Raw genomic sequence first — 12,533 nt, 5'->3', positions numbered from 1 at the left:
CTTTCCAAATCTTGGTTATTGTAAATAATGCTGCAGTGAACATAGGAGTGCATATATTGTTTTGAAGTGTTTTGGGTTTCTTCTGACATATTCCCAGAAGTGGGATCACTGAAACAAAAGGTAGTTCCATATTTTTTGAGGTAACTCCATACTGTTTTTCACAATGGCTACTGCAGTCTGCATTCCCACCAACAATGTATGAGGGTTCCCTTTCCCCACATCCTCTCCAGCACTTGTTGTTTGTTGATTTATTGATGATGGCCATTCTGACAGGAGTGAGGTGATATTTCATTGTGGTTTTAATTTGCATTTCTCTGATGATTAGTGACCTTAAGCATCTTTTCAGATATCTATCGGCCATCTGTATGTCCTCCTTGGAGAAGTGTCTATTCAGGTCCTTTGCTCATTTTTAAATTGGATTGTTTGTTTTCTTGGTTTTGAATTATCTTGTTTCTCTCCCTCTTACGTGCCTGGGTGGTACAAAAACAACAGTACAAGGTAATGGTACTTTTCTATGTGTCATTACATTGATCTATGGCTTTCTTCTCTGTGGATATGTTATCACAGAATTTGGCTCATTCCTTAGAAAATACAACCAATGGCTTGCAACTCAATGTTAACAATCTCCATAATTGCATGTTGTTTTCCAAATATAGCAATAACAATTTTTAGCCATGTCAAATGGAACTGAAGGCTAGTGTAAAGGCCAGATAGTAGTGAGTATACCCTCCTTCCTGTTCAGCACCCTTTCCTTCAGTGGCCATGAAGGGGGCAAATGAAGTTACGGCATGCCGACCATGGGAATGAGTGCAGGGCACAGTGATAGTAAGTATTATTATTAGAAACCATCTTGTTTCTCTCATTCACTCTGCATGGGCTGTTAGCAGAACCTGGCAGCTTTAAACTTGCACCTGTGATTTTCCAGTCATGTCTATTTTCTATGTACCTGAAATGCTTTTCTGCCCCAGATTTCAGACAAGCATTACTTTCAGGGTGTCACTGCCTTAGGCACAAACATTGAATATGTAAACTCAATGAAATTTGGTAGAAATATAAATGTAGTCATACAGTGTTTCATTATTAACCTTCTAGAGCATGGTATGCTTCAAATACTTTTAATACTTGGGTAATGTCTTCCTAAATTTAGCTTTTAACTAATGCTTGTAGTAAGAATAATCTTAAGCAACCTGAAGTTTTCATTACCTTCCTAATCAACAGTGATATCACTATGGTGTAACTCTTCAGCCTACCAAAGGTATAAATGAGAATATCCAGCAATTTTATTTTCATGTGAAACACCAGTTGCATTTAAATCCAAAAAAAGTGTGGATGAAATAATTCTAGTTGAGTAGTTAGACTGAGGTGGTTTGGCACTGACTAATGCATCAAGTTTTCTGCTAACATTATTTCTAAATCTATTAACTATTAATATAAAAATAATTGATAATTTCCCATGTGTGCTTTAATAATACAAATCAGATTTTGTGCATATGTCTTCTGCACCGTCACTGTTCAAAACAAGGTCTCTTTCAACAAAATGCCCACATCCGATGAGTGATGTTGAAATGCTAAGTGATTTGTAATTCTTTATAATAACTTTCACTTTGTTAATCCCCTTCTGCCCTTTAGCATCTTTCAAAGCTTTAATGATCCATATAATTAAATTATAACTCAGAATGAGAATTTTCTAGAAATATAATACCAGAAATATAGATTTTGTTTAAAATCAAAGCAATGTGATTAAAAGACAAAAGGTTAGACATGATCAAAATGGGAAGAGCCTGGGTCTGAAACAAGAAGTACTTCTGATAAAAAGCAGTGAGCTGAAGATGTGTGAGAGGACAAAGAACCACACCTCATAGGCCAAAGTCAAGATTAATTCACTTTCTAACTAAGACAGATGAGAATCACTGCGCAGGAGCTCATGGAGATGAGGACCATACATCAAGCCCTGATGCCTATGGATCTCAAATCCTACAAATGGCTGCTGAAAACTCATTAATTCCTTTTCAAAGGGGGTAGTCTTAATGAACAGGGAGCAGGGCTCATGCAATCACATAATTCCCACTTATGGGACTTTCTGTCCAAAGAGAAAATGGTGTTGGATTCCTGCTATGAACAGAACTGCAAGGGAAAAGGAAATAATAAAACATCATCATAAAACATGTTGCCATTTTGTCATCTGGAAAGAAGTAACAGCACACTGCCCAGCTGACACCCTTAGATAAAGTCCCGCTATCCTCTGAGAAAAGGGAGTGTCTGAGAAGTGTCGTAAGGTAGAATCTAGATTCGCTGCTTTCATATTTTAGAAAAGGTGAAAAAGGCAAAACTATGAAGTGGCTGTGAGCATGCGTGTGTGCACATGCTAAATATATTATGAGGATTCCTATTGCTAGACAAGCAAATCAGCCATGCTGTCCTAGGTGGTCAGAGGACAAAGAGAAGCGCTCATCCTCCCCCACGCTCACACCGGCAGGGAGAAATGCCTTTTAGTGCTTATAGTGCAGGAGGCACTTCAGAGGATGATTGGCCCGGTCAGGTCCACTCTAGCATACCATTTTAGTAGAGCACATCTGTTAGAATTTCTAGACTGATGCCTCAGTGTCTGCTCCCCAGGCACTTAATTTAAGACACCTACCAGAGATCAGAATCTCTTGGTATTATGTGTTATCCCCAGATCAAGTATTTGGCCACATAATAGCTCTAGCTCCATCTAGCAGTTTCCACAATAGCTCAGCTCTGATCCATTATCTGCAATGCCAAAAACTCACATTATCTTGGAACTGTAAACAAGTAGCCAAAATGTGGATTAAACAGAGATTGCCCTTTACTTTTTTTCTTTCTATCCCATAGAGACTTTTATTATAACTTTCTTACATCCTTCTAATCACTTTTTTGGAACTACATCAGTTCATAGCTCTGTAGCACTTAAATATGAGGGAGGAGGTTTTCCTAGATACCTTTGCCAAATATGGAGCATCCAAGCAGAGGAGTAATAACAGTTTACAAACACCAACTCAATTTTGCTTGGTTCCTCCCTTTGACTATCTGTAATTAAGTCCTGTGAGGTAATCTCTTTTAGACTTGAAGTCCAAGCTGAATTGTTCTGTTTTGCTCTGATAATGACAGTATTGCTCAACCAGTCTTCCAAGATGAACTTGTTATATTAAACTGTCTAAATATTACTGAGCCCTGGCCAGTGTGGCTCAGTTGATAGAGCCATTGTCCTGCAAACCAAGGGTCACAGGTTTGATCCCCAGTCCAGGGTACATGCCTAGCTTGTGGTTCAGTCCCTGGTTAGGGCACATACGAAAGGCAACCAACTGATGTTTCACTCTCATGTTGATGTTTCTTTCCCTCTTTTTCCCTTTCTGCCTCTCTCTCTAAAATCAATAAACATGTCCTCAAGTGAGGATTAAAAATAATAATAATAATAATTACCGAAAACCAGGGCATTGAAAGCCCATTTCTGTCTGTCGCCCAACCTTCTGGCATCCCAACCTTATTTGTGCCTTTTCCAAGTCTCCTAGCTAGTCTCTCCTGCCTTCAGTAGGGAGACAGTCAAAAAGTGCTGGGAAACAACAGAGAGAGGAAGAGGGAAGCCCAACTGCACGTGCCTGGAGGAGCTTGGAAGAAAAGAATCTTTCTGTGAAGTTGAATGCTAGTACAGAACTTGCACTGTGTTTGGAATACCAACTGAATGGGGTTGTAGGGAGAAGAGATTTTAAAATAACATTTTTGTATTTATGCAGCCACCATGTGATACTTAAAATTAATAGGGAAAAGCGAGGGAAAAGCAAATATGCTCTATATTCCATATATTTCAATTAAATATTCCCACTGTAACTTGTTTGCCCTATATTTCATACACAGGAATTTAGGACAATATAACTCCTTCCTTTGAAAACAAGGAGTTTTCCCTTCTGGCCACCACACTGTAATACAATTGTAACGCTGGCTGGCGTGTGGGATGCGCCTTAGAAGCCTGCAGCCTTCCCTTCCTCGCAGCTCTGGGAGCCCCCTCCATGCACTCTGCGCGCTTGGAGAGTCTGCTTTGACTTTGTCTGTTTATAGCACTGGGCCAGGAAGAAACAAAGCAATTGTGAAGCTTGTTAAGAGGCAGTTCATATGATATTAAGGGTGACCTTGCCACTTCCAGTTCTATTTATTCTACTTCCTTCCAAACAGGAGCAAATCCTTCCTTTCAGGCGAAGAGCACCACTCTGTGGATGCAATCTGTGGGAACGAGAAAAGTTCAAGCCCTCAGAGATTATTCATTACCCAAGTCTGGAAACATAGTATTTTCCATTTGCTCAGATGTTAGGTCTGTAAATCACAACTACTTGGCAGAGGGAACAGACCTTTGTTTGGTGGAAAGCAGTTTTTGTTGTTGTTTACTTATAAAAATAATCCACTTATACAAACATGGATTTATACATACATATATAGACTCCATACTATGTGGATTCTCCATATGTATATGTCTTCTTTTTTTAAATACGAGAATTTCTTTTGTGAATTTGGCCTTAACACAACTTACAAATACTAATCACTGAAGTATCTAACCCTATGCCATCTTTAAGACCTGCTGATTAAAATAGATATGATTGGAATGGTAAAAGAACTGGCAGCTGATCAGAAGTGCTTACTTTCTTTGCAAAAGTTTTCATCAGTCCCTCCTCTTGGTTAAAATACCCATCTACTCCTCTTGCACTAAGTGGGGAGTGGGGGTGGGGAGTAAGGACCGGTGAAGAGGGTGCGTGGTTCCTGTTTGGTTCACCACCCTGGTCTCCCCTCTCAGAGCCTACATCTCAGTCCTAGTCTTCACTGTTCTCATCACCACAGCTCAGATGGAACGAGAGGTACCAAAAAGCACCTTTAGTGTTTGTCAAGTTCACCCCATGTTGATGGAGAACATCAGAATTTGGCTCCAAGTGCATTTCTGCATTCATTCACGTGCTCACTCATTCATTCACCTGCTCACTCATTCATTCATTCAACAACTATACTCATGCAACATGTTCTCTAACTGGTGGATATAAGCCTGAACAAGATTGGCCCTTGTCCTCAAGTTGTTCATAATCTACTACAGAACATAAAATACATATTCAGATCATTCTCATACAGGACAGAGGGTGAGAAGGGCTATAGAAGATCACCAAATTGCTATGAGGGTACAGAGAGGGAATAAAACCTGTCCAGGTGATGGAGGAGAATAGCATTGTAACATTTTGTAAGGAGGCTTACGAAACTGTGTCTGGAAGGTGTGAGACCTCAGAGATTAAGAAAAGGCATTCACACAGCAGGAAAGGCATGAACAATGGCAGGCAGGCAGGAAAGTATATAGGGTCAGTTCAGGGCACAAAAAGCAAGGGGTCCTATTTGGCAGAAGTACGGAATATCTGAAAAGAAGCAAATGAAGGGAAGGTGATTGATTCTGGGTAGAAGGGGCTGACTTACCTAAAACATTCAGGAAAATTGTTTCCAGACCACAAATTCTAGGTTTCTAGGTATGTGGGCCACCACTGTTCCCTTTCTAGCATAATCTTTTATAAATATTACCCTATTTACTTCTTTACTGATTCTTCCCAATAACAAAGCACTGAGGAATACTTTTGTCTGTGAGCATTTGGATATATCCACACTATTTCTTTAAAACATATTAGAAGAGCTGTTGGACACAGCTTGTCCTGCCGCTGTGGTGAGCCTAGGAGCGCCCCGCAGGCAGAGGGAGCAGGCCTGTTCCTCCTATACTCCTCAACACCTGGTCATCATTCAAAATATTTATCGATTTGACAGGCCCAAGACAGTTACTGTATGGTAGTTCTGATTTTCATTTCTTTGATTATTGAGGCTAAGCATTTTTGTCAAATATTAGTGGCCATATTCCCAACATATAAAATTTTTTTAATTGCATTTTATTAGTAAGAAGTGAACTAAGGAAAATGCATCTGATTCATTTTCATTTTGCTTCCTGAAATGAGATTGTTAAACTATTGATCTTGAAACTACATTGCCTGGAAAATAAGGGAGGCCGGCCTGATTTTCCCATTGATTGCATCTACTCTCATCTTTGGTCTTGATTTGACTGGGAACAGCTGGCCTTTGAAAATTGGCCGTGCAGTAATGCATTGCACCAGAACCCCAGTTCTACACTTTATCTTAAGACTCTTTGAACCCTGACCTCCTTTTCTTCCGGCTCTTTCAAGCCTCATTAAAATTTATTTTCTCTAAAGGCATTTGTCATATTTTGCTTCAAATCTGTACTTATTTTTTCCTTCCAGTAGGTTGTAAGCTTCCTTTAGAGCAAGTTACTTTGTCATCTTCATGTTATCTCCCCCAGTGCCACCTCCAGCATTTTTGAATGGAAATAAATGTGACAGTTTAAAAAGTATTTATTTCATTTCCTACACACACACACACACACAAAATCTCAAAACTACAAAATGAAATTAAATAGCACAATAAATTAAATGATGCCTTAATAAATAACACCCAAAGAGTATATTTTCTCCTCTCTAGAAACTCTGCTATCATTCAGTCATTAAATTATTTTGTATTTTAGATGAAAATAAATACATATTTTAAGGTACTTATCTTTTGATTCACAAATAAACTCTGATTTTTGTACATATATAAGGAATGTTTATTTAAAACCCTAGATTGAAGTAGTTTCTAAACATAATTCATGTTTTATTTCTTCACTGAAAAGATGCACCTCTGCTGAGCACAGGGTTTCTGAAACAGAACTTTAATAGCATACTTAGCAAAGGAATAGTTGCCAGCTGACTATCTATTGATTGAATGTTCCATCATTTCCATGGTTCAATCACGCCTACCATGGTGAATCAGCTGGAGCATCCTCAATGAACCAATAAATAAGCAATTTTCTCCACCAAAGGGAGTGATTTTTTTGTGTGGCAGAGGCATACATAACTTATCACAAACACTGTGAAGCTTCAGTACAGCACTGATGTACTTTGGATTATCTAGCCTTCTGTTCTCAATAATGGTTTATTCTTCTAATTGGCACTTGCCACACATGAGGGTTTTTTTATTTTCTTAAATTTAATGTTGGGGGGCATGTGATCCATCTATGCTTGAGGTCAGGGACCATTTCTTAGACACTTTATCATTTTCTATGGCATATATTGGGTGGTCAATAAGAATTTGTCAAATGAGAATCATATGTTAACACAGAATAGGGCCAGAGTTTGCTACATACCTGTGGTTGTCAGCCCTGGATGCCCATTAGAATCACATGGGAATCTTTTTCAAAAACATCCAGGCCCCATCACAGAGCTGTGGATTTATGTGGGTCTAAGGTAGGGTCTGAGCATGCTACGCAGATCCTATGTGTTAAAGACTTTGCAGATAATTCTAATGGACAGCTAGGGCTGAGAATCACTGCTATAAGCCATTGTGATATGAAAAGGCAGGCAGATAGATCAGCAATTGGTAAAAAAGTTACTATCATTTTGCTTTCTCTCAGAGCAGTAGTTCCCAAAGCATGGTCCCCAGAGCAGCAGCAGCAGCAGCATAACCCAGCCACCTGCCCTCTGGGTGACTGAGGCCTGCTGTAGTTTGGGAACCACCACAACAGAGAAACAGGTTGAACTAAAAGTGATAACGCTGGGAATGTCTTAGAGAAATTGATTTCAGGTATATTTAACTCAAAACATATTTCAGATTATGCTTCATGAAACAACACTTCTGGCCCATAGTATTACCCTTTTGGCACCTAAAAGAAAGTAAATTGCAGCACATACAGTACAAAGATACTCTGGTAAGACCAGGCAGTGGCAATGACTGCAGTCAGCGTTCCCCACACAGAAAGAAATACTTGGCCTGGAGGAGAGCAGCAACCCCATTTTATCCCCCCCTGCCCCACTGCTCTATGCTTTTGTGGTGGCCCTGAATGCTTGGGCAAGAGATTTGTTACTCAAGTTCAGTTTCCACTCATTGTAAAATAAAAGGCAGTAGGAACTTCAAACCACGGACCCAACTTTCTAAACAGGTTTGCAGAGCTTCTTAAGAATCCAGGTTCAGAAGTTGCTGTTCCTTTGTTCCCTGACATGGGATTGTGAATTCATAAGAACACCCTCCAACCGGTCTTCCAAAATGTGCTTCCTCCTTGAGTGCTCCACAGTGGATCTAACTCAGCCTTGGAGGGTGAGGGGCCAGAGGTGTAGTGACAGTTGGTGGTGGCAAGGGGAAGTGACAAAGGGAAACTTGGGGGTTGGTGGCAACAGCAGAAGTAGTGACTGGCAGCACATGATGTGGTGAGGGGTGAAGCCATGACTATCACACCCCACCGTGACAGGCACCTTGTCTGCCACACCTTTATCCGGGATCCATGGAGGGACAGGCAGATTCTTATTGCTGGTTTAAAAGTGATTAAGGCCTAATATAAAGTAAATGGTTGGTAATATTCACCTCTAACATTTCTCCAAGTGCACCCCCGTGCTACTTGCACTGAAATCACCAGGGGCACTTGCTTAAGCTGAAGCTTTCTGGACCCCAACCCAAACCTTCTGAAGGAGGATTTCTGAGGGTGGGAAGTCCAGAAATCTGCACATTAAACAAGTCTGTTATGTGACTCTGGTACAGGTGTTCCTTTAGGTCTGACTTTTACAAAGCTGCCTGGACATAATTTTGTTGATTTGAAATTTGAAGTTACTTAATGCTCATATGGACTCTCTGCAAAGAACTGCAGGAGATGCAGAAATAAGTCTTAAAGATATATCCCCTTCCCAAGAGAAATTAATCACAATACTAGTGGTAACAGTGGTAACAGTGGCAGTGGCAGTGGCAGTGGCACTGATAAACAAACATGCACTAAGCTGCAACAAGGGAAAATTAGGTAGGAAAAGTGGCAAGGAAGGCCTGTGAGCATTTCAATGAGAAAGATGAAAACTCAGGGTTCAGGGAACGCATTGGGAAGGAGGTGGCATTTCAGAATTTTTTTAATAACTTTTTTTCCTCAAACAGAATTACATGTATAACAGTAGTCTTTTTTACTTGTAGACATTTGAGGTCATTCTTGGAGGAATGAATGGGGAGGATTTAAACAGGAATGAGAAAGAGCAGAATTCTAGGTAGAAGGAACAACATAAGTAGTGCTGTGTATTGAGTAGTATTTCTGCCTTCTCTGAAATTTGCCCTTAGTAAGAATCCGCCAGGGCCCTGGAGTTAGGCAGTAGTTTCCCTTTCAGACTTGTTGATGCTAATTTACATTTATTGTGTCCAGTGATTTTTTTTTTTTGTAACTTTCTTTTGGTTCCATGTTTCTAAAATCAGTATATCAAATAATTAGACAAATAATGATAAAACATAATGTTGCTTTAAGGGAAAGAGTAAAGATGTCTGCAGTTCACTTTGAAATGCATCCAAAAAATGACAGAATGATAGAAGGATGGATAGATGAATAGGTAGATGATTAAAAAGCTTAATAAAATGTAATGGCAGAATCTAGGTAATGGGTATACAGGTATTCACTATAAAAATTCTTCAAATTTTGCTGTGTTTTTGAAATTGTTCATAATAAAATGGGTGGGGTAACATTTTATTTCCATAGGTCATGTGACCTTGAGCAAGTTTCCATTTGTCTGGGCTTCACTTTGCTGTCAAGGGAGTTAAACTAGTTAATCTCCAAGTTCCCTTCTGGTTCCCAAATTCTCTCATTCCTTCTTCTCTTCTGATAGAGAACACAGGGGTTACTGCCTTAGAGAGGCAGTCATCAAAACTTTCAGGACTTAGCTCAGCTAATAAAGGTAGTTAATCTTCCTCAGAGCATGGCAGGGATGACCTAATTCAAACACAGGCAGGGTTACCCTGCTGTCTGTGGTTCTAGAGCAGGTGCTGTGTGAGCCAGACCTTGAAATTTGTTTTGAAACCAACCACCTGTTACTGTGATTGTGTGGCTGTTTTCCTGGCTTATGGGATTTTACTTCAGCTGTTGTTCTCAGGCGAGAGTTTATTTCCTCTAGGAATCTACCCAGTTTACTTGCCCTAAACTTAGCATTTGTGTGTATGGATCTTCCGGAGTCTGATTCAACTATGCAACACTGAATTGTCTGCCAAAAGTCCTCAAGTCACCCACAGACTTCAGAAACAGATTTTTAAGGGGGAAAACTAAGAATCCACTTTCAAGTCTTTTGTTGCATATAATGATCTCTTTGAATCTTGCTTCAGGAAGAAGTAGCACAGGATCAGATATATGAGTATAGTTGCTCCTGCCTTTCTTTTTCAGCTAACAGAGAGCATTGTGCTGAGTCAGCACTTCCCTGGCATTCATTGCTTTGCTGAAAATTCTTGTGCCTCTAAAATTTTACTGTAGGCTATCCTTGTCAGACAAAGACTCAATTTTTCTCTGATAGTTTGAAGGGCATTATACGATTTTGGAACTAAAATGGATTTCATGATTAACTAGTCCAACTCTTCATTTTAGAACTGAGGCATGTGAAACTCAGTGATGTTATTACAAAGAGACTTGCTCAAGATCATAAACTTTGTTAAGGATGGAGCTAGAAATCTACTTATATTGCAGAGTGTACCTGTATAAAGGGAAAATTACCAAAAAGAAAAAAAAAAAGCTTTAAAAGCTTTGCTTATAAGCATTAGTTTATTTTCTTTTAAAAAAAAAATGGCATGGTATTCTAGTTTCCTATTGCTGCCTAACAAACCACCACACAACTGTGTGGTTTCATAGAACAGTTTATATATTATCTGTTATGGTTCTGTGAGAGAGAATAATACTTAGCTCATCCAGGCAGTTCTCACTTGTGGAGTGTTTCATATAGTTGGAATAGATTGTGGCTGGGGCAGGACATCTAAGAATTTTTTAAAAATCTTCATTCACATATCTGGTACCTGAACTGGATGGCTGAAAAAGCTAGGGGCTGGTCAGACATACCTTTCTCTCCATGTGGATAGGGTGGACTTCTCACACATGGCAGCTGGCTTCCCCTAGAACAGTGTTTCAAAAGGGCACTGTGAGATATCTTATGACCAAACTTCTGCTAGATTTTATTGGCTACATAGGACCAGCCAAAATACATGTGAAGGGGCCATAAAATGGCATGAATGCTAGGAGTCAGGGCTCACTGTGGGCCATTTTTGGAGACTATCAATGACACATGATATCACCACTACTCTTTAGAGATGAAATGTTTTAATATCTTAATACACAAAGAATGAGAAGTCATTCTAACACCTATAACTCATGCTAGATTAATGATGGAGGAACATAGAGGTTAGAGTTAGAAAACCCTGGATTCAACTCCAGGAACTAACATTTACTAGTTGAGACCTCAAACAAGTAATTTAATTACTTTGAGTCTAAGTTTCAAAGTGTATATAATTAGAATAACATTTAGTTCAAAGTGTTATCTCTAAAAATTGAATAATGGGGTTAAGCTCTTCACACACAATAGTTACTCAATACATTGAGTTCTTCTTACCCTCAACCATCTCTGGAATCCAGAAATCTAGTGAGGTATTCATTGAGCACATGTTTGAGTGTCTGGTGGGTCAGGTTGTGTGCCAGGAGATGGTGATTCAAAGGTTAATAAGACATGCTCCCTTCCTTCAAGGAGCCCATTACTCTGGGAAGAAGGAGGGAGGAGAAGGGTAGGAGAAGAAAGTATAAACATGCATGTACTCTTGTGAGTGAGGTACTATAATGAATGTAGACTACATAGTAGTTTGGGAGCACAAAAGAGGAAACAGTCCACTCTATAGAGGAGTCCTCAGGGAAGGCTTCATAGAGAAGAGAATAATGAGCAGTATCATGAGAAACAAGAGTTTACCATATGCAGGAGTTGGGGAAGGGAAAATCAGTAGAGCAGAAGTAGCATGTGCAAAAGCACAGAAGCACAAAATATCACCAAGAAGTGAAAGCCATTTGGTAGCACTAAAGCAAGGAACAGTGGGAAATGAATTCAGGTAGAAGCTTAGATCAGGGGGCTACCTTGGAAGCCATCATGGTAGCCTAAGCAAGAGATGATAAAGGCCTGCGGCAGAGCTGTAGTGGAGATGAAGAGGAGAGGGATTTGAGAAAGATCTAGGGAGTGAAATGAAAGGGCTGGCTGGCCGTCCAGAGGGAGGAAAGAAGAAATCCATAGACTTGTGGCTAAGATGATGCAGTGAATGGTATACTCATTAGCCTTCAGAGTGTATAGCTCATAGAGTGCAGGGAGAAGGGTGGGTATTAATGAATCTGGTTGTGAACACATCAAGCTTGAGGTCTGCAGGACATTCAAAGAGAATTGTTCCACATTTCGTTGAATTTATGAGTCTGGAGTCTGTGGGAGTTGGTTGGGCAGGAGAGTGAGATTTGGGAGTTACTTGACAATTTGAAGAAGCCTTTTTAAAAGTTAATCTTTTCCAGGCTAGCCAGGTAAATAAATGATGTGTGATGTTACAATGATTGTTTTAACAGCCATAGCTTTTGGCTTGAAAGACTTTTTCTTTTTCTAAAATTGTCTTTTTAATTAAAAGATGTAAACAAAGGAAAGTGAGTATAGCAGTTG

This window comes from Furipterus horrens, unplaced genomic scaffold (genome assembly GCF_987537825.1).
Source record: "Furipterus horrens unplaced genomic scaffold, mFurHor1.1.pri manual_scaffold_1, whole genome shotgun sequence".
Classification (NCBI taxonomy): domain Eukaryota; kingdom Metazoa; phylum Chordata; class Mammalia; order Chiroptera; family Furipteridae; genus Furipterus; species Furipterus horrens.
The sequence above is the reverse complement of the archived record's forward strand: the minus strand, read 5'-3'. Positions refer to the sequence as shown.